This window comes from Schistocerca cancellata, chromosome 6, assembly GCF_023864275.1.
Source record: "Schistocerca cancellata isolate TAMUIC-IGC-003103 chromosome 6, iqSchCanc2.1, whole genome shotgun sequence".
Lineage (NCBI taxonomy): Eukaryota > Metazoa > Arthropoda > Insecta > Orthoptera > Acrididae > Schistocerca > Schistocerca cancellata.
The window spans coordinates 493,688,371-493,713,068 of NC_064631.1; positions in this window are offsets into that span (position 1 = coordinate 493,688,371).

Consider the following 24,698-nt stretch of genomic DNA (forward strand, 5'->3'; position numbering starts at 1 on the left):
GCGTATGCTTAGGGACCGATGACCTCAGCAATTTGGTCCCATAAGACCTTTCCACAAATTTCCAAATTATCCGACCACACCATAACACTACCGCCTCCGAATTTCATTGTTGCCACTACACGTGCTCGCAGATGACGTTCACCGGGCGTTCGCAATACCCACACCCTGACATCGGATCGCCACATTGTGTACTGTGATTGGTCACTCCACACAACGTTTCTCCACTGTTCAATCGTCCAATGTTTACGCTCCTTACACCATGCGAGCCGTTGTTTGCCATTTACCGGCGAGATGCGTCGCTTATGAGCAGCATCTCGACCACGAAATCCAAGTTTTTTCATCTCCCGCCTAACCGTCATAGTACTTTCAGTGGATCCTGGAATTACTGTGTGATGGTCTGGATAGATGTCTGCCTATTACACATTACGACCCTTTTCAAATGTCGGCGGTTTCTGTCCATCAACAGACGAGGTCAGCCAGTACGCTTTTGTGTTGCACGTGTACTTTAACATTTCCACTTCACTATCACATTGGAAACAGTGGACCAAGGGATGTTTAGGAGTGTGGAAATCTCGCGTACAGACGTATAACACAAGCGACACCCATCACCTGACCACGTTCGAAGTCCGTGAGTTCCACGGAGCGCCCTATTTTGCTCTCTCACGATGTCTAATGACTACTGAGGTCGCTGATACGGAGTACCTGGCAGTAGGTGGCATCAAACTGCACCTAATATGAAAAACGTATGTTTTTGGGGGTGTCAGGATACTTTTGATCACATAGTGTATCTATGATGTCAGTTCTTTCACATCCATAGGAGCAGACACCACTCATATACAAAACGTTTCGTAAAAATATGGCAATACCTCGGCCCTATATTCAGTGCCCTGTGTAGCACCCAGATATTTCTTTGTCTGCCTTAATCACCACTTTTACATTTTCCTGTAACTTTCTATATCTCCTATCCACAAGTAATAAATAACTACCTTCCATCGTGTCACTATGTTCCTTTAACTGTCTTTCGTATTTTAGTATCTAAGACGAAAGAATTAGTGTCATGACATATGTCAGGAAGTCTACGCTTCAATTTTCCAGACGCACAAACTCAAACTAACGAGGAAACAATCTGCATAGTTAGACGGTTTTATATTTTACCTTAAATGATCTGATGCTCCAATTTGTAAGACATGAATAAAATTACAAATCATAGCATTCAAGTACTGGTATACAGAGTTTGAACAAAACTTCTGTTACCCTGGTATCAAATATCAGTGGTCATACGACACAGCTCTTATGATAAATGAACATAACAATGCTCAACTTCTTTTTTTTCACTTATGTAAGTACGATGGATGATCCTCCTTATTTAATTCACATATTCTCCACAACCAGTGAGTGATTAGGTTAATACTACGCAGCAAAACTATTTTAAAGATACTTCCTGGCAGATTATAACCGTGTGCCGGACCGAGACTCGAACTCGGAACCTTTGCCTTTCGCGGACAAGTGCTCTACCAGGAAGTTTCATATCAGCGCACACTCCGCTGTAGAGTGAAAATTTCATTCTATTTTAAAGATAGTATGCATATGGTGCCTCAGAGCGCACTTAGGTTCTTATGCCACTGCTCGCGCCCTTTGGCGTATTTATTTGTAAGCTGCTAGACTTCATGCATTGGTTGTCCTAGAGCTGTATGGCAAGAAATACCGATAATATGCTCTACACGATTCTGTACATTTTATTCTTCATAGCCGACTATGACTGTTTGCAAATGTACTCATTCTATTATGTTTCAATACTTAGGATGGAGATATGTAATTGTTTGTTCATAAATGCAACAACTGTGTCCTGTGTATATAAAACGATTAAAAGAAAATTTCTGTCAGCTGCTGTTACTTGTTTACAGCCAAACGTTTTAAATTATAAGTCGTGTGCAAAACGTCACAGCAAATAATAGATACGTCACTGCAACAATGACCGAATTACAAATGGTAGTTTTACAGTGGTGACGATTATTGAATACGAATGTCCGAACCGAAGGTGACAGAAACTATGTGATGTGACTACTGTAGAAAGTGCGCCTCACATGACATCCGTAAAGGTCCCCCCCTGAGCAGCCCTCTGCCAAAGTCGACGGTCAGCAGAAGTTGGTTGCCTCGCGGCTCAACACGGAAACAGCGGTCTCATCAGGAAGCAGGCCGCGATGAAGGCAGCCTGCAGTAAAGCGACAAATATGGAGGTCATCCTCTTTTAAACAACAAATTTTCTGTTAAGTTTTTACAATGTCCTTTAACGTTGACAAAGCACAAATTGTAATTAACTGTCCTCAAGCAGAGAATTCTCACCAAAAAAACGAAAATTATTATTAGTTCAATGTGGGTGGATACATTTCATTCGGATTTATGTAATGTACCAGATGGCACATATTGGCAGTTGCCTTTTGCACTATAGGAATAACGAGGATTCAGCCAATCCACTGTTTTATTCTGTAACGTAGCGTGTAAATTCTCGTGATGGGATGGGTTAGTCTAGTAATCGATACGGTCAGCCACAATATGGAGAATTTGAATTTTGATGATAGTGTGGTATGATAACATTACATACACTGAAGTGCCAAAGAAACTGGTTCAAATTGTTCAAATGTGTGTGAAATCTTTTGGGACTTAACTGCTAAGGTCATCAGCCCCTACGCTTACACACTACTTAACCTAAATTATCGTAAGGACTACCACACACACCCTTGCGTGAGGGAGGACTCGAACCTCCACCGGGACCAGCCGCACAGTCCACGACTGCAGCGCCTCTGACCGCTCGGCTAATCCCGCGCGGCAAACAAACTGGTACTACTGCTAATTTCGTGTAGGGCCCCGCGAGCACGCCCAAGTAACGCAACAGGACGTGGCATGGACTGAAATAATGGCTGACGTAGCGCTGGAGGAATTGACACCATGAATCCTGCAGAGCTGTCCATCAATCCGTAAGAGTACGAGGGGTGGAGATCTCTTATGAACAGTATGCTCAATAATGTTCGTGTCTGGGGAGTGTTTAGACACAGAAGACTACTCCTGGAGCCACTCCATAGCAATTCTGGACGTGCGCGGTGTCTCGTTGGTCTGCTCAAATTGCCCAAGTCCATCGGGCTGCACAATGGACATAAATGGGTGCAAGTGATCAGACAGGATGCTTACCTACGTGTCACCTGACAGAATCGTATCTAGGCGCATCAAGGGTCCCATATCATTCCAACTGCACACGCCGCAAATCTTTCCACCACTCGGACAGTCCACTGAGGACATGCAGGATCCACGGATTTGTGTGGTTCTCTCCATATCCGTACACGTCCATCCGCTCGATATAATTTGAAATGAGAGTCGTCTGACCAGGCAACGTGTTTCCAGTCATCAAGAGTCCAAAGTCGAAGTTGACGGTCTCAGACAAGGCGTAAAACTTTGTGTCGTGCTCCGCTGTAGTGCAGTCATCAAGGCTATACGAGTGGGATTTCGACTCCGAACGCCCATATCGCTGGTATTTCGTTGAGTGGTTCGCACACTGTCCGTTATTGATGGCCCAGCAATGAAATCTCCAGAAATTTGCGGAAAGGTTGAACTTGTGTCACGCTGAACGATTCTATTCAGTCATCTTTGGTCCCGTTCTTGCAGATCTTTTATCGGCCACAGCGATGTCGTTTTGACGCTTTACCGGATTCTGATACTCGAACGGGAAAATCCCCACTTCATTGTTATCTCGGAAATACTGTCTCCCATCGCTCTTGCGCCGACTGTAACACCACGTTCAAACTCAGTTATATCTTGATAACCTGCGATTGTTGGTGGAGTAACCGGTATAACAGCTGCGCCAGACCGTTATTGTCTTGTATAGGCGTTGCCGACCGCAGCGTTGTATTCTGTCAGTTTACGTATCTCTGAATATGAATACGCATGCCTATACCAGTTTCTTTGGAGCTTCAGAGTATTTTGTAGGTCATTTATTGATTAGTTATTTTCTGATGTCTACTGATCTGAGGATGGTTGATGTTAAACCGCAAACGGTCATTTTAAAAATTTCAATGAAATTTACGATGGCTTGGAGTTCCAGCTTATTCACTTGAGCGAAATAAGCATGATAGTTTCAAATTTTTCTGTAGATCAACTTTATACTTAGCTAAAGTTAACGTACAACACGTAGCAACACAACAAAAACAGGGTGTCTTAATTCAGAACCCAGTGTCCATGCTAAACTTGGAAATTTTCTCCTTTTCGTAGTAGTTCTCGCGAAACAGACTTTTCATAAATTATTCGAGGCTCTAGAAGATGCTAAATGTATATTTTACCCGATACAGTGCTTAGTCACCTACCAAATTTTTAAATTCGGGTGGACTAGGAATGAGAAATATCTACGCTCTACTGCGCCAGTAAAATTAGCTTCAACATGGGGGAATCGTTCCCAAAATTAGTGGAACCTTTAATGTGTCTTAATCACTCAAGCGGGCCACTGTTTCCATTCAGTCGTTATGAAAGAAAACCAACATATTTCGTACCCTTTGTTCCTTTATTTTCCAAACTCCTCCGAAATTAAACGTTTAATCGACATGGCAACGATTACCACAAATATAGAACATAAAATCTTGAGTCGATTGAGTATCAAAATTTAGCTAATTTTACCATAGAAAACCTGCATGAGAAACAGTAATTTTCCACACTTTTAGAAAAACACTCGTTCCCAGGCTATAAAACTTGCTGCACCTGAGAACTGTCCAATCTGACGCTAAATGTTACAAGAGAAAAATAGTATAGCACAAAATTTTCTTTTCGAAAAGTCAAAGTTAGTGTCGAAAAAGGCTGATGGTAAATGAAGAGCCACATTATCCAATTATATGTAAATAAAACGATTAAAGACCAACATTAATTATCTGCTTTCCATTCAACAAACAATACCATAATTACAATTTTTATTTTTATTTTTTGAACATAAATTCCACAAGTTACCGAGATAACAGTTTTGTAAACTTGTGGTTTGGCAGAATAATGCTAAACAGAGGGGAAAATATTGGTCAGAAGGGGGCTAGTCGAAAGTAGTAAGTTAGAATTATAATTTTTTATTTCCGATAAAGAAAACTTTATTCAGTTGCAATTAACTTAATTACATATCTGTGTTAAAGTAACACAATTTGAAAAGAAGGGATTAGTTTTTCGCTATGTACTATCATGTTCACAAGTATTCGAACGAGCTGATTTGTGGTCCACCTAGTTGGCAGGCCGCTCAAATATCGTAGCTGTCTTGCAGGTCCTTCAATATCTGCGTACAGTTGTTTGACTATCGATATTGATGCCAACGAAGACCATTAGAAAACACTATAGCAATGAGTCCAGATGGTCGGCCGCGGTGACCGAGCGGTTCTAGGCGCTTCAGTCCGCAACCGTGGCACTGCTACGGTCGCAGGTTCGAATCCTGCCTCGGGCATGGATGTGTGTGATGTCCTTAGGTTCGTTAGGTTAAGTAGTTCTAAGTTCCAGGGGACTGATGACCTAAGATGTTTAGTCCCATAGTGCTCAGAGACTTTTTTTTGAGTCCACGTGTAAAAATAAAGCCACAACATTTTACAAAGTAGGAAATCAGTTTTTAGAGATGAGGCTTTCCTTAATGCTTCTAAACAAGAAGTTCTGACACAATGTTTTGATACCTACAATTCTATGAGAATTAGTAGTATTTTTCCTGACTGAATTGTTTTCCCACACATGCTAAACGTCGCTCCTGCGACGCGTGGTTTTGTATACACTGGTTGTTGATCCAGTCAGTTAAAACAACCCAATAACGGTGGAAAGCTCTCTATGGACACGTTAATATTGACGAAGGATCAGCAGTAATTTCACTGTGCACTTGATTCGTGAACAGTTAGTTGTGCCTATGTTTGCATTTTAAATGATCAAATGTGTGTGAATTCCTGAGGGATCAAACTGCTTAGGTCATCGGTCCCTAGACTTACACGCTACTTAAACTAACTTAATCTGTTATGCTATGAACAACACACACACCCATGCAAGAGGGAGGACTCGAACCTCCGGCAGGAGGGGCCGCGCAGTCCGTGACATGACGCCTCAAACCGCGCGGCCACTCCACACGGCTTTAAATGATATGACGAACTTTTTTGTTCTGGATCTCAACTGTAAACCAGCATCTATCGCTGTTGCTAACAAAGCAAAGTTTGAGTGTTTGGCAGATTCTCCATCGCGGCAACGGTCGTCATGCCTGACTTTGCATAGACGTGAAGTACGCAAGTTTTCAGCAGCATCAGTTAGTAAATCTGAACTCGAAATTAAATGACAACAATTTTTTTCTGAACCGAAAATCCTATTAAGACCCTTGTCTACCTGTTATATAACCACGAAAGACGTTTATTATACTTTCATTCACAAGTAACGAAGTGTGCAGTTGTTTCAAATCGAAATGCCATAACGTAAAGTTTTCTGACTTGGATTCGTACCCAGCACGAAATCAGAATGTTAACAAAGTAGAATGTAATGTTAACTTTAGAATTATTTTAAGACCAGCGAGATTTTTCTGTATGAATTGATACTTAGAAGACTAGGAACGTGGTTGGAGAATGGCACGCTGGGTTACTTGCGACTAAGCATGTTTGGACTCACACACATTTATTTTTCTATCCGTTATTTAATTTTTCCAACTGAGATTTCACTAAAAGCAAAATCTTAAGTTCCGACGCCAAGTTGGAACAATCGAGGTCCTCGATGGAGTGAGGGAGTGACAGATGCGAGAACCTGCACATCCCGACAATCGCGGCGCAGGAGGCAACGACAGAGCACACTCCTCAACTGCTGAGAGTACTCGATGAACGAGAAATGAAAGATTTCTCAATCTAAAACAGATATCTGAGTAAGGAACTTATCTCACTTCAGGCAACAACAAGACTGGCTGACGACGTATAAAATCACACCTAAGTATTCCGTTCAGCACAGCCTTCATCTTAGTGAGAAAGGCATTCAGTGAACTTTATACATGATAGCAAATTTCACACTGGTTCACATTCTAGCGTTAAGAATCAAGAAGTTACATACTTAAAATTTTTCCAAGTTTCCAGTCAATAATAAAAATTATTATATGTTAACAGACAGTGTCTAAGCTACACCCACATCTACTGAAACTAGAGCACTTATTTTTTAACTTTATTTAGCTTAAAAACATTTAAAATTATACCAGTAGACAGTTATGATCTTTTGTAACTGAATTAATTGGCACTATCCTCCACTTAAATAAGGTTTCCAGTTTAGAGCGCGGATATAACCCATCCTAAATAAACAGGCATTAGTCTGATCAAATAACTAGCAGGAAATTCCAACAACCAGCGGTCTAGACTAATTTATCATTATTTTTGTTGTAGGATTTTTCAGATGAGAGCTCAAGAGAACAACTGAGAAAGGTGAACGACCCCGTTAACGAACACAAGTATGATTTCCTAACGTAACACAAGAGCACAACCTGATAAACATTCACACGTCCTCAAAACAAGCAGTACGTACAAGTATACCAAATTCTCACATGACACAGTAACAAGTATCTAGTTGTTTAAAAGCAGCAAAAACACGTAACGGCAATTTTCAAGCCAAACTTAGTACGCCCACCTTCATCCAACAAACAAATTATCAGCAAGATGACAAGTTACTAAAACGCAGCCATTTACATTTTATAAACTAAGGTGACACAGCTACGCAAACCACGTGTTGCCGAACACCACCACAAAATGATCATCCAACGGCCGGTAGTGTTGGCAGTCTCAATTTAGCTGCTGAAGATGCTACGCAGTTGACACGCAAGACGTGGTAGTCGTTCCTCTGGAATGAAATGCAAAACTGATTTCCTCGTCAATACTCACTGCTGGTGTCATACCACTGAGGTACGGAATCAGATTTCAAACTGTTGCCTTAAGTATCTCAAAACACATATGCTAATACAAGACACTGGACATACAAACTACAACCCATTAATCTGTCACGTACGTAGACAACCAAAACACACACGACTCGTGTGTGTCCAGTCACCGATCGCACTTCACAGTAGAAGCACTAACATTGGAGCTATAGCCGATTACCAGATGAACCACTCACAACGGAGCTATTATCGATTCCAGAACACGTGATACGTGACAGACCAGGAACACATACGCGAACCAGATTCATTATATACCCACTCTGACAACATTATATCGGTGTTAGGCGCAGGAAACTGATTCTAGCATTGCACTAATAGTACTCCACCGGGGCTAGCCAGTAGTTTCACATTTCGAAATAAGTTACCAAGCAATGTGGCAGTGGAGAGCAACAATTCAAAAACACTCCCACTTCAAGGCACGTACTGCATAGGATTTAATACTGTGTCAGATACGTTGAAGATGGCCGAACTCACTACGCGAGTGCCGTAACCGAAAAGTGAATATAGAATTTCAGTCGGAATCGCAACACAGAGCTGAATGTACACCTGACAGTACTAAGCATGGAGAATAAACTTCTCAGCGCTAAACCTCCAAATGTTTCGCAAGTATTACAAACGTAAATATCCCATTATCAGTAACACGTCATGTTGGAAACTTCGCCAAGTGATAAAACCGATTTCACTAGGCAAGGTGCCAAACCATGCCGCCAAAATACACTTAGTGCAAGCCATGAGACCGAACCGGAATTAAAACTGTTCCCGCACGCGATTCGCACATCAGACGAACACAACACGTAGGGGAGAGCCGGGGAAAGTGGGCAGCATAAGGTATTCCCAATTCTAAGCTGAGTAATGTTAGAGGGAACTGTACAGAAACGAGTGAGTATAATCTACAACTATCGAAGTATAATGTCGAATAGGTTAACCACCTTAGGATCAAATTAAGTTCTTTAAACAATTCAACTTCCACAAATGGACAAATCGCACTCTGCTTGACATTGGCCTGCAAAGTGGGCACTTACCTTCAAACTCGAAAATAAGAGATAAAAAATGTTTTAACAAAGATACTTTTTTGTGAAGTATAATTTGAATTAAACTTTTCACAAATAAACGTCGCAGCACTGCACTCCTGGGCAGTATTCGTGATCCCAGTAGGGCCACAGATGGTACTTAATCTAATACTCTTCTGACCCTGAAATTTTCTTTGCAGTGCATGTACTCTGTCTATCCTTGCCGTCAAAAGAAAATCTTCAGGTATGGATTTCCTATTGTTTTCCGTGTTCTTTTCATTGCCTTTCTTCTCTTCGGGTGCTTTTCGTTCTTCCTTCTCCCTACGTTCTATATCTTCTCTGTCGCTTCCAGGACACTCTTACAACGACTTACCGTAAGAAACGCTGCGGAACCCTTCTGTCGGCTGCTGCTTTCACGTTTTCCCCCAACACAAAGTGACCAGAAGCCACAGCCGTCACCAGTATTCAGTCCGCATAGCGCCTTTAGCCGAAAGGTGTATACCCTCCATTGGCATGACGCTTTCAGCACAGTTTCATTTCGAAGACGTAAGTGACATCCCCTTTAAATAATTAATACACAAGATGATCACTTACTTTACATCAGAATAACTAAAATCTATAAAAAAAGAAATGTTAACACTTCGAGGAGCGGCACAGCAGACAGGTTAAGCTTCCTAGGCTGACTGGATCCTTCATGTAGAACACGTCGAGAGATTTCCGGCTCGATGCCAGCACCTCACAGCTCCCTGGGCCCCAATAGCCACTTTCCCCGCCATGGCCACTTTGCCCGGCTGTCCTTAAGTCCAGAAAACTAAGCACACATTATTTGCTAAACCAATCAGAGTGTAGTCAACGCTTTTCACAATGAAGTTCATGATAGATGGGGAAAAAAACACACACTATATTCACCACAAACCATGGGGACATCAGCTTCCCAGTCCCCATAACAAACTAATCTTGCTGCAGAAACAAGTACTCGTACGACTGTGACTAAGGAAAACCCATCGCACTTTAAAAGATTTAAAGACACATGTGCATACACTGCTAAGTGTTTCAACGAATCCTCGTTATATATATATATATATATATATATATATATATATTCCCCTACAGTTTTTTTCCTCCAAAGCTCCATCTAGTACAATTGAAGTTCTTATCTGATGTCGTAGCAGATGTCCTATCATTCTGCCCTTTTTCTTGTCAGCGTTTTCCATGCATTCCTTTCCTCACTGATTCTCCGAAGAACCTCCACATTCAATACCTTATCAGTCCACCAAATTTTAAACCTTCTTCTGTAACACCACATTTTTAATGCTTTGAGTCTCTCCTTTTCTGATTTGCTCACAATCCACGCTTCACTGCAATACAATGCTGCACCCCAAACGAACGTTCCCAGAAATTTATTTTTTAAAGTAAGGCCCCTGTTTGAAACTACTAGACTTCTCTTCGCCACAAATGCGGTTTATGCCCTTGCTCCATTCGTCATGGGTTATTCTGCTCTCTATGTAGCAGATTTCCTTAACATCATCTACTTCGAGTCACACACCCAGGCGTTAAGTTTCTCGCTGTTGTCATTTCTCATTTACTTTTGTTTACTTTCGTTATTATAAGTTTTACCCTCAATCCTTATTCTGTACTTACTAGGCTATTCACTCCGTTCATCCTATAATTCCTCTTCACTTTTGCTGAGGACAGAAATGTTGTCAGCGAATATTATCGTTCATATACATTCAGCATGAATGTTCCGCTCTTGAAATCTTTCTTTTATCTGCGCCATTGCTGCTTCGATGTGTAGACTGAATGTCCGCAACTTCCTTGGTTTTGATGTGGTCGCCGCCTTCTGAAGATTCCAAACTGTTATGGAAAGCTACGAAATTCATCTCTTTAGGCCATACAAACTTAAATACATGACATACAGGGTTGTTTACATAAGCTGAAGTCACTAAAGATTCTTTCAGATCTGAATACTACTTAAGTCCCATATAATCATGAGGTCTAGATGTATCTTGTTCATGTGAGGGCACAGAGCGTTTCATGTTTCGTGCTGATAGTGCTGTTTTCTTATAGTAGTACCAGGTACTAAAATTCAGTACATCACACGATTCCATCATTTTTCACAATGGTGACATTTTTTCAAACTGTATAAAATTAGTGACGTATATTGGATAGAAGTGTACACTCTACCCTCTTTTCTATGTTTCTTTTTCATCATTCCAAATACCCGAGCACTGGGTAAAAAGCCTCCACGAATAGAGAAACCGTTACTAAGTATGCTGAAATGCTCTTTATTTGTAAGTAGTAGAAAGACATGTATAGCCGTATGACTCTTGTTTTGTCCCACATATCCGTTAGAGTACATATGGAGCTATACGAGTACACATGTTGCTCTTTTATCTCAGAGGAAATGTTTGTAGCGATATAGCCCATTGCAAACGATAACATTTAATTTGCTGGCTTTCGAGCAATACCAACATGTTAAATATATAAAATGAATTATTTTGGTTTTCAGATAATATATGCAAAATAAATTCGCTCTGAGATGACGTGAATTGATCACTGTTTATATAGGAATACATGGCTAAGGCAGATTATGTGTTTGATCTATTAATATGGTATACGAGCAGCGCCAATAAAGTTGTGAGACTGATGTGAAAAAAATGTTGCTTACCGTTTCAAGTTTAGTCTTGTCTCCTTCAAAGTAGTTCCCTTCTGATTACACACACTTCTCCAGAGCTTCTACCATTGATGGTAACATTTATGAAACTCATCTTCTGTAATTTTCTCCAAGACCCTCGTCTCAGCTTTTTGGACATCTTGTGTTATTTGAAAGTGGTGTCCCTTGACTGCCGTTTCGACTGATGGAAATAGAAAATAGTAGCATGGAGCGATATCTGGTGAATAACGTGGCTGTGGTGGTACTGTAATTTGTTTTGAGGTTAATAATTGCTGTACTGACAGAGCAGTATGGGATGGCGCATTATCGTGTTGCAGAGTCCAATTATCAGCAATGTTGGCACAGACATGAAGAACTCCTTTACGAAGTCTTGAAAATATCTTTGTAGTAATATTTGTTAACTGTTCGTCCAGGAGGCACCCACTCTTTATGAGAAATTCCCTTGGAATCAAAGAAGCACACAAGCATGCATTTCACTTTTGACTTTGACATGCGAGCATTTTCTGGTCTGGGTGATCCCTTTGAGCACCATTGCGAACTTCGGCGTTTTGTCTCTGAATCGTACTGAATAAACCAACTTTCATTATCAGTGATAACACAGCTCAACTATTCTGCATTGATTTCCGTTTGCTCTAACAGACGGGCTGCCACATTTTTCCGTGTTTCTCGCTGTTGTGGTGTGAGATTTTTGGGGACCATTTTTGCACAAATCTTTCTCATACCAAGATCTTCAGTTATTATTAGACGAACCGTTTCTCGGTTGATGTTCTGTTCTTCTGCAATCATTTTCATGGATAATCTTCAATCAGATCGTACAAGTTCACGCACCCCGGCCAGGTTGAATTCCGTCCGTGAGGTTAACGGTCGTCGACTGCAGTCTTCATCGTCAATATTCGTTCTGCGTTCACTAAACATTTTATGCCGAGAGAAACGTGAGATCTTGGCATAACCTCCTCTCCAAAAGCCTTCTGAAGCTTACCGTAAGTTGTCGTCGCGTTTTCACCCAATTTAACGCAAAAAGAAATTGCATACCGTTGCGCAATATTATGCGGTTCCATTCCCGTGACGAGAGAAACAAACACATGTTAACTTATTACAGCAAAACTCGCGGTTGCATCGATATGCCACGTGGACGAGAAGTAGCTCATAGACCAAGGTCAAAGATATTGTGCCTACGCAAGCCTGCAAGGTTTGCCACATCTTGCAAATAAAATCAGTCTCATTACTTTATTGTCGCACCTCGTATGTGTTAATATTGTCCCAAATCTTCTCTTCGAACTCATTCAGATTGCTATGGAATGCCTTTGCACATCATTCATGTATTAAAAACTTAGCCAACAGGCAATCGTTTGGCAATCATATACAACCGTTCGCTCCACGAAAGATGCGTACCCAAAGACTAGAAACTTATACAGGTCACACCCACATTCAAGAAAGGTAGAAGGAGTAAGACACTAAATTACAGGCCCATATCGTTAACGTCGATATGCAGCAGGATTTTAGAACATACGAGGGCTGTCCAGAAAGTAAGTTACGATTGATCGCGAAATGAAAATCACAATGAAAATCAGAAATGTTTCATTTGTAACAGTTAGCTACACCTTTCCGCTACTTCTCTACGTAGTCGCCGTTCTGTCTCAGACATTCGTCGTAGAGTTGTACCAACTTTCCAATACCCTCATCATAGAAGGCAGCCGACAGCTCTTTCCGCCAATTCTCTACGCTTGCCTGAAGCTCGTTTTCTGCGCCAAAATGTTGTCTTCATAGCCAGCGGTTCGTTTGAGCAGAGATGAAACTCAGTGGGAGACAATTACGGGCTGTATTGTGGGTAACCAAACATTTCCAATTGAAACGATGAAGGAACATCTTCATTGCCCCTGCAGAATGAGACTGAGAATTGTCTTGAAGAAGAAACCGCACGACAGGTATGAAATGTTGGTTGCATAGCTTCAGGGGAAAATTCTCACCAGGCCCTCGTACTTGGCGGGAGACACTATTTTCTATAACATCTTTACGCACTCACTAAGAGCTCAGGAATGAAAAGAGTGACATAATTCTACGTAGAGTCATACTAGAGACACTGCCCAACACATCTTTGCAAAGCTTTATCGGATTTTCATAGTCGTTTCCATTTCGCGACCGATCGTAACTTACTTTCTGGACAGCACTCGTATATTGCGTTCGAACATTATGAATTGCCTCGAAGGAAATGGTCTATTGACACACAGTCAACATGGGTTTATAAAACATCATTCCTATGAAACACAACTAGCTCTTTATTCACATGAAGTGTTGAGTCCTATTGACAAGGAATTTCAGATCGATTCCGTATTTCTGGATTTCCGCAACGCTTTTGACACTGTACCACACAAGCGGCTCAAAGTGAAATTGCGTGCTTATGGAATATCGTCTGAGTTATGTGATTGGATTTGTGATTTCCTGTCAGAAAGATCACTGTTCGTAATAATTGACGGAAAGTCATCGAGTAGAACCGAAGTGATTTGTGTCGTTCCGCAAGGTAGTGTTGTAGGCCCTTTGCTTTTCCTTATCTATATAAACGATTTTGGAGACAATCTGAGCAGCCGTCTTCGGTTGTCTGCAGATGGTGCTGTCGTTTATCGACTAATAAAGTCATCAGAAGACCAAAACGAACTGCAGAACGATGTAGAAAAAATATCTGAATGGTGCTAAAAGTGGCAGTTGAACCTAAATAACGAAAAGTGTGATGTCATCCGCATGAGTGCTAAAATGAACTCGTTAAACGTGGGTTACACGATAAATCAGTCTAACCTAACAGTTGTAATTCACTAAATACCTAGGTATTACAATTACGAACAACTTAAATTGGAAGGAACACATAGGAAATGTTGTGGGGAAGGCTAACCAAAGACAGCGTTTTATTGGCAGGACACTAAGAAAATGTAACAGACCTACTAAGGAGACTGCCTACACTACGCTTGCCCATCCTCGTTTGGAATACAGCTGTGCGGTGTGGGATCCTTACCCAATAGGACTGACGTAGTACATCGAAAAAGTTCAAAGGAAGGCAGCACGTTTTGTATTATCTCGAAATGTGGGAGATAGTGTCACAGAAATGGCACAGGACTTTGGCTGGACATCATTAAAAGAAGGGCGTTTTTCGTTGCGACTGAATCTTCTCACGAAATTCCAATCACCAACTTTCTCCTCCGAATGCGAAAATCTTGTGGGAAAAAGAACGATCACCAAGATAAAATAAGGGAAATAAGAGCTTATATGAGAAGATATAAGTGTTCATTCATTCCACGCGCTATACGAGATTGGAATAATAGAGAATTGTGAAGGTGGTTCGATGAACCCTCTGCCAGGTACTTAAATGTGATTTGCAGAGTATCCATGTAGATGTAGATGTAGAAATTGATGACGGTGGAAACCTCCGTCTTTTAGCTTAAGTTCCTCATAAATTATACATGGGTTGATTGGGTTGATCTGAGGATAACATAAGTTCAAAGTGTTAATAAATACACTCTATTTAATAACGATATTTCACACTGTTCACTGGATATTTTTCTTTAAACGTGTAATGCATAGCTTTGTTAAGTTGAGCGTCCAGATACTAGTTTAATATACCTGAATAGTGACTCTCTTTGAATAGACACAATAAAATATGGTTCTATGTTTCGCTTTTCTTATTACTACTGTATTCTAGTTTGAATGCCCACAATGGTGGTCGTTTGGTGATTTTCCTCCCAGCAGAAAAAGCCCTCAAAGGCTTAATATGTTTTTTTTAAATGTGATTAATGAATCTTCAGTTTCTCACCATAGCACAACACATAGTAGGAGAACTATTACACTATTTCTAGTTACTATCGGTCTTTTCCTTTCTTTTGCGAACGACTGGTGTCGTTTGTATTCAGCGCTGAACATGTAAATCTTGAGTGTAATTTTCTATAAAGTCATTCTTGAAATTAGCTGAGATAGCCAACTGTTTGCCTCTGTTATCCTTTACAAAGCAGTGCAGTCTACAACTGAAATAAATATCGTAAACGTTGTATTAGCTTACACTACATTATCATTCATTAAAATTATTTACTTATTCACGTGTTTGTATCAAAATAATGCTTTCTTATATAACCTTCCTTTTACACTTTCCAGTACTTGTTTCGAGTTGTCATTGCAGTATGTTGTTTTTTCCCACAGTTTTTCATGAATGTCCAGTTACACTAACTTGTATTAATATGTTCCTTGAATATAGGGGGTCATTCCAAGAATATATGATGTCATTCCTCACAACCTTCGATCGTTTCACTAACAGATACTCTAATCCAGCCATCTTAAAACACTAAAATAATCATGAATAATATAACACCGCAGAATCGCAGCTTCTTCTCTATTTCCTCTGTGGTCAGAAATTACTCTATTCTGCCAATGCATAATCACTTTCATTCTATTCACACATAAAGTTCAGTGTTAAAAGGACTTATGTCCTAGATTTAAAACCTAATGACTTCACACGAAATGACTGAAGCCCTGGTGTAGGGATCAAGATTCCAAGAACATACTGCACAAAAAGTAAGTGAAACGGGACTTATGCCCTTTTAACAAGTCATGATTCAAGTGCACTGTCAAAATTTTAGCTTCTAAGGCACACTAAAAGCATTTTAAAAAGGATAAAGTTACTCTTTTGAGTCGCACGAATTGCTGTATATGGAACAGCGGTTTGTACAGCCCTCTTTGCGGAGCGTGTAAATAGGTGAATGAACGGACACAGCTGTGACAAGAGACCGTAGCACCACGTATCGCGAAGTCCAAAGTGCTCACAAGCGAATTTTACTCACTTAAGCCACTCCAAAAATCATTAATTGCTTGATAACTTGCATTTCATATCGAAAACTAAACTGTTGCAGGTATAATTGTGACACAAGTGACCAGTAGAGGAAATAAAAACAAGTCAACGTATGATATTAGATTACGCGCGACTTACAGCGCTCTGTACTTTAATTTGTAGACGTGAAATATTTTATAACTATTCCGGTAGCACAGTTCGTATGATAATTTTTAAGTAACACATATTTCACTAACGATAAAATTATTCCTTGTTTTTTCTTGTACTTGTCACAAAAATTCGAAGTGTCTCTGGGATAACGATCAAACATTTTCACTATAGCAGGCACATGTCATAAAAATTCATTCTTCCACTACACAGTAATTACCATTTTTATTTCCACAAAATTCAGATGGAGAAAGACATGGTCATTCCCGTTGTTCTGGATGTGATGCTGCGTTCCAGGCACACTGAAATAAATTCGTAAAACGTCGTGAAGGAAACTGAGAATGCACGAATGACTCAGGGATAACAATATCGATCCACTGATAAGAAATGCGCCATGGAAAGTTACTTGTCGGGCAATTTTCTGAAAAATGGTTCACACCGTAGAGACTTCTCTATATAGAGAAGCTGAATCACACTAGTAGTTTCGGATGATACCCCAATTATATTAACAGTCTTCTCGTGGTCCTGCTAAATACAGAGGTATCGTTACTTCCAGGTCAAGAGGCCAGCAAAAGCAAAGAATAATTATGTGTAACTGGTAAAAGACGTGTCGGATGTAATACTGAGACTAGTTCTCTCATTTTACCACATTCTGCTAAGTCGATTGAAAGATTTTTTGAGCTAAACAGACATTTTCCTAAATATTTGGTCCTAACTTGCCATAGGGTTCCTGAAGACAAATAAACGCTAGAGAAACTCTAATTCACCGATACTTACTACTTTCATTGTTGTATACGAAATTGTCGTAGCATTCATCGACTGCAAAGCGACTCCATATTTTTCAGCTTATATGTGGTTTGCACACAGTTCTTGCATGAAACAAGGCCAATTTGCTATACACACAGTATTTTATAGGATAACAAGAAACTAAGTCTTCACATCAGCTTCTAATTCTCCGTATATTATTATCTGTTAATAACAACACCTCAGCAAGTTTACTTGAGATATACTTCGTTATTGCGAGAATTTACTTTTCCGTACAATTTCCTGGATCTGTTTAACTAGCTCAAAAATGCCTGGGAAACTGTAATATTCGTCTCACTTACAATTCAAAGCGCGCAGCCTTCTATACCTCCCTGGCTAACGGTGCATTTACCCTCACGAGAAGCTCTAAATCTCTGGGGTAGTTTTTGTTTCGGATTTCTGTGGGTTTCATTTTGGCAGATACATCGTACTCAGTGTAAACATTTTTCTCATATATACAAATCATTTTCAGATTTTACGAACGAAATAGGATTTGTACTCTGCTTATGTACACTCCTGGAAATGGAAAAAAGAACACATTGACACCGGTGTGTCAGACCCACCATACTTGCTCCGGACACTGCGAGAGGGCTGTACAAGCAATGATCACACGCACGGCACAGCGGACACACCAGGAACCGCGGTGTTGGCCGTCGAATGGCGCTAGCTGCGCAGCATTTGTGCACCGCCGCCGTCAGTGTCAGCCAGTTTGCCCTGGCATACGGAGCTCCATCGCAGTCTTTAACACTGGTAGCATGCCGCGACAGCGTGGACGTGAACCGTATGTGCAGTTGACGGACTTTGAGCGAGGGCGTATAGTGGGCATGCGGGAGGCCGGGTGGACGTACCGCCGAATTGCTCAACACATGGGGCGTGAGGTCTCCACAGTACATCGATGTTGTCGCCAGTGGTCGGCGGAAGGTGCACGTGCCCGTCGACCTGGGACCGGACCGCAGCGACGCACGGATGCACGCCAAGACCGTAGGATCCTACGCAGTGCCGTAGGGGACCGCACCGCCACTTCCCAGCAAATTAGGGACACTGTTGCTCCTGGGGTATCGGCGAGGACCATTCGCAACCGTCTCCATGAAGCTGGGCTACGGTCCCGCACACCGTTAGGCCGTCTTCCGCTCACGCCCCAACATCGTGCAGCCCGCCTCCAGTGGTGTCGCGACAGGCGTGAATGGAGGGACGCATGGAGACGTGTCGTCTTCAGCGATGAGAGTCGCTTCTGCCTTGGTGCCAATGATGGTCGTATGCGTGTTTGGCGCCGTGCAGGTGAGCGCCACAATCAGGACTGCATACGACCGAGGCACACAGGGCCAACACCAGGCATCATGGTGTGGGGAGCGATCTCCTACACTTGCCGTACACCACTGGTGATCGTCGAGGAGACACTGAATAGTGCACGGTACATCCAAACCGTCATCGAACCCATCGTTCTACCATTCCTAGACCGGCAAGGGAACTTGCTGTTCCAACAGGACAATGCACGTCCGCATGTATCCCGTGCCACCCAACGTGCTCTAGAAGGTGTAAGTCAACTACCCTGGCCAGCAAGATCTCCGGATCTGTCCCCCATTGAGCATGTTTGGGACTGGATGAAGCGTCGTCTCACGCGGTCTGCACGTCCAGCACGAACGCTGGTCCAACTGAGGCGCCAGGTGGAAATGGCATGGCAAGCCGTTCCAGAGGACTACATCCAGCATCTCTACGATCGTCTCCATGGGAGAATAGCAGCCTGCATTGCTGCGAAAGGTGGATATACACTGTACTAGTGCCGACATTGTGCATGCTCTGTTGCCTGTGTCTATGTGCCTGTGGTTCTGTCAGTGTGATCATGTGATGTATCTGACCCCAGGAATGTGTCAATAAAGTTTCCCCTTCCTTGGGACAATGAATTCACGGTGTTCTTATTTCAACTTCCAGGAGTGTATAAGCGTTTTCTCCCTCCGTCGTTTGACAAAAAAATGCGTAGCCTATTCTTTCTCCCTGCACATGTTTTCTATGGGCTTGGAAGGTACACCATTTCTGTTCTGGGCTTACATTTGCACAACAGTCAGCGTTGCAACCACAGTTCAGGTAACCAGCCGAGCTATTTCCTGTTGTTCCTTGTTTCCACAATTTCTAACAAAGTGTCGACATCATTCGAATGAATGTCCAACAGACTAATTAATAAATAACACACCTGAAACTCTTCAGGAGAAGTACGTGATTTCGATTTGTGGGGTGGCGGGTTAAAAATTATTTAAATGCCGTCTTACTCACGAGAGCAAGGCAACTAATTTAGTGGTCAGCCAGAAAGCGAAGGGAAGAATATTGACCTTAGTTTCCAGTCTACACGGCCACATTCTGGTCCAGCCTACTGAAAGAAAAGTTTCTATTCCCCTATTCCTTTGCGGGATCAGGACTATGATTTAAATTAAAATATACAGTTTCAGTTAAAAATTATATTAACCAAAGTTTCTTATGTACAACACTAGGAAATTCATACGTTCAATTCGTAACAAGTCTTTCTATTGTAACAGCACATTTAGCAGTTCAGAGGCGACCACTACGTTACGTCCCTACCAGATTGTCTTTCGCCCGGACTAAAATTACTCAAATGAAAGTTTGCAATAAATGTTCACAAATGCACGCCATAAAAGTAGAAATAAAGTCACCACTTGCCACGCGGAATTATTTTCACACGGACGGCACACTAACAGTTTCTCTGGCGAATTCTAAGCTATCTAGGATGGTGTACAGTCCTCGCGAGTTAACTATTCGTTTTTACCGCAAAATAGGAGCATTGACGCAGTTCGGCTCTGATGTCATCCGAGGCAGATCGAGATCCGAGGCTTGACAGGCATGGATCTTACCGTAGCTGATTGTGAAGTGAACCTCCCGCGTGCTTCGCTTCGCTTCGCAATTCACGGAGCTTCATACTCCGGTGAGTTGTAGGATGAGCGGATCACGCCTGTTCTACTTGTTCCTGGGGGTGTTCGATGTTGTCTTCTCGTCTGAAACTTCCTGACGGCTGCGTTGCTGCTAGTAGTTCTTCTGGCTCATGTTGCGCCTTTCCTTTACACCAGCAACTGGTCTGGCCACCTTGTGGTCGGGCGCCAGTGCACTTGGTAGCCCAAGTTGCGGACGAGGTAGCTCTGCGACATCCGAGTGGCCACATTGAAACGATGCGCCGCTAGCCGGAACCGGCGTGTAAGCAGCGGTAGTCCGTCTATTCTGTGGAGTTACCCGGTGCTGAAATCTCGTGGCAGGTGAAGCGCCAACCTAAGCGCCTTGTTCTGCACCGTCTGCAGCTTTGCTATGGACGACTCGGCCGCGTTGCCCCACACTACAGCAGCCTACTCCAGCACTGGCCTGATTAGTGTTACGTACAGAGTAATGCTCCAGTGTGGGGGCAGGGTCGTCGCTGAGTTGAATAAGGGGTATAACAAGCGCAGTATGCCAAGCGCTTTACCGCTTACTTCCCTGATGTGCGCATTCCACGTCTGGCGCCGGTCCATAGTGACGCCTAGGTAACGTCCGGTGTTTGACCATGGGATGGGGAACCTTCCTCCTGCCTCTCGGGCCGGAGCGGACGGCCGAAGGAACATCTGTTGTGTACGGCTGTCTGCATACTGCAGCAGCCTCCGAACGACCGCTTCCTCGGGCACATAAACTTTAATAATATAGTTACAAATTATTTCGGAAACCTCTTAATTTTTATTTGTATACAGTTCAGTTGTTTGAAAGCACAGAAACAGTTGCAGCTTGTTACAATGAAAACTTTGCCGTCTACAATTTTCATATTGGAGCTAACGGTAGATCGTTACCCCTGAACCATGCATTTACTAAAACTTATCTTGGCTGTTATTAATACTACAATTCTCAAATTTGATATAGCTCTATCATTTGATATGTTTTATCATCCACTTTAAACAAAATCCTCTATCGTTAAAATCACAGGTACGTTATCAACAACAATTGAGTACATTTTAGTTACAAAATTAGTTTTTACTTAATTATTCAAAGACTATAAGAGGTAGCTTAACGTGTTCTCTCAGTTATTATTTTTGGGGTGAACTGAAGCATAAAACAAATTTTCATGTTTCTAAGTCCATTATTTAGCGCCTCATATTTTTCCTAAAAACGTGCATTCCGGTGTTAATTTTTGTAATATGGTTTTGGAAACTTGCACCCCTTATTTATGAGCTCTAACTGCACGTTATGTCCAAATTCTGGCCTTCTAGCTTCATTATTCAGCACCACATATTTTTCTCTTAAAACAATATTTTTCCGTAAACAATTAAGTCTAGAACATAAAGACTTGGTATTTGGAATATTACAACACTAAACTACATTTTAACAAAGTTTTAAACATAAATTTTGATATTTAATTTCATACTAAATTGTGGTGCAATACTTGCGTGCTACCCGCAGATGCGTTAAGGTAACGTGGCGCTCCTAGCCGTGAACTGGGGTAAGTCCCGCCACAATGGGTTCAAAATGGTTCAAATGGCTCTGAGCACTATGGGACTTAACTTCTGAGGTCATCAGTCCCCTAGAACTTAGAACTGCTTAAACCTAACTAACCTAAGGACATCACACACATCCATCCCCGAGGCAGGATTCGAACCTGCGACCGTAGCGGTCGCGCGGTTCCAGACTGTAGCGCCTAGAACCGCTCGGCCACCCTGGCCGGCCCGCCACAATTGTTCGCCTCTGTAGTTGACACATGATACAGCGCTTGGCTTCCTTCAGATTGCATACAACGTTCGTTATTTTTCGTGTTATTAAGGTTGAAAACGTTAACTGGATTCCGAATTATTTCGAAACTCATAAACCTGCTCAAAGGTAGAGTCAATTATCTACACATACCCAGAAAAAACTAAGGAAATTAATTCAGTTTTACCTCAATTGTTAACCCTTAGCGATACTGAAAAGTCGACTGCTGATTGCTATGGAAATTAAACAAATTTCAAACTCGAGCGAGTACTAAGCGTATACAGTCGTGTCAGAAAAACTAACAGCTGCAACTGAAATTCGCTTTAGAAATTACGACCACGTTATGTCGAGTTACCTGTCTGACAAAATGCCGTTAGCCATGGATGTTCCCGCCGCGTTGTATATGCTCTGTCTGCTACAGCTGCGGTAAGGGCATGCAGTTCTCCAACCGCCTGGCGAGCTAGAAATTTGCAAAATATTAACATTTAAAAAACAATACTTGCAGTGTATCTTAGCTGCTAAAATTTTTTTATTGTCTCTCTTTTGGTCTATTATCCAGTAAAAAATCGGGCAGGTCTAGACATGTCAGATTGCACAGTTGCCTTCTGAGATGAAAAGAACAGATGTCCTTGGAGCGAGGCAGTTGGTTTGACACAGTTGGCTAACAATAACAATAGTGTTGCATGTAACACATTTATTTTCTGAGTTAGGAACACGATGATGCCTACGCACTTGTCCAGAAATAGAAAAAGTGGAGGAGCCACATCATTCAGTGTGGGGTGGAAATTGCTTTACTTTTTGTGCTTTTAAAGGACATGCAGAGTGGTTAATACGCAATAGTACCACTATGAGCTGGAAAAAATTTATGGAAACATCACTTGCTAACTGATATGGCGGACAATACTAAGGATACCAATCAAAAATTACCCCTATGGAACAATTAGTGTCAAGTTCATGGCATGGAACATTCCACGCAACTCAAGGCAGTCAGTTGTGCACCAGAAATGACTGACAAAGTTTCAGTGACTGAAATATTAGACCATACGATTCCAAAGAGATTTAGCACTTTTGAGGCTGATTACGATTTATTTGACTGCTGATGTACCTCGTCGTTACCTCCAGCCTCAGCTGACTAACACACAGTGTAGCACTTGGCTTGAATTAATTAGTAAAAATATTGTTTTGGTAAAAAAAAAATTCAAATTAAACACTAGGGATAAAATCCAGCTTATCAAAGTTTGCTGTGATTTTCGTCTCTTGGAAGTATTCACATTGTGCTAAAGTCTCGTCTTCCTATATTTCTCGCGCATTTAGCCTCCAACATACGGTTGTCTCACTCACACACCAGCTCGAAACAGCCCAGGGCACTAAACAGACTCAGCTGCCTTCGCCGAGAGCAATGGCACTCTAGGTGCACAAATTTTAGCCAGGCCAGCTCTATACCATACGAATTAAGCTTTAGCTTAGTTGAACATGGTTCAACGGCAGAGGCAAATTAACAAAGGCTACAGTTTGCCGTCACTGGATGTTAACTTTCATACATCGTTCGCTCAGAGAGTTTACTCTCACGTTTGTCTCGTGCACATCACCTGCTTTTCGCTCGTCATGTATGTCAGGCTTGGCTGTGTTGAGAACTACTCACAGTGTATGCAAGACTGTGTCGGACTTCTCTCTCCGTCGTTACTTTCCAAACAACTTACACATCCTACACATCTTCTTCCTCAGCAGATTCTACCTTGACGGCCTGATCACTAACAACACGAACTCGTCTCGCGTTCCTTTTCATACGCCCACAGTGTTCTTGGGAAATATACGCAAAACTACAACTACAACTACTTCAACTACAACACTAGTAACACAGCTTTGTACAGCATCTTGTCTCTCTCCCATTCTATATAAAATAACGTCCTCCTCAGTTACACTCTGCGTGCAGCAAAAATCATTGTCTTTGCTTCCAGGCCGCTGTACAATACCCATTGTTCCCAGAACTGTTATTCACGTTGGTACAGCACACATTCATTTGTGTTACCGCAGACTGCACAGTTCCGCATGACATCAGAAATCATATTTCTACATCACTGTTTTAGACATCAACAACGTGGCTGTTCCGTGCAGTGCGTAAACTCCCACGAATTTTCATATCGGTACCACTCTCTTTACCAATTATCTTAATCTTCCCGCTCAACAACCTATCCCATCAGTTGTCAAATTCTGTCCGTTACATTACTGGATTGGCAGATTCGACTACAGAGCCCACTGCATATGTTCGTCATCCATATGCAATAGCCTTTCCCAGACAGCAGGTGGCAGCACTAGCAGCAGAGGGTGTATAAGGAAGGTCGGGCCATTGTGGGAAACAGTGCAGTCGTTTCCGTAAAGCGAAAGGGTAACGATTTATCTGTCCAAATGAACGTGATCGTTGACTTTCGGACCAAGTGTGGAAGCATTTCCGAGACAGCTAAGTTTGCCAACTGTCTGAGTGCCATCGTTACTGAAGTATGGCAAAATAACGCGGTCATAAACCGCCTCCGAGTCAAGTGCTAGAAGTAAACGATGGGGAAATAGACGAACTGTTGATCACCTGACCAC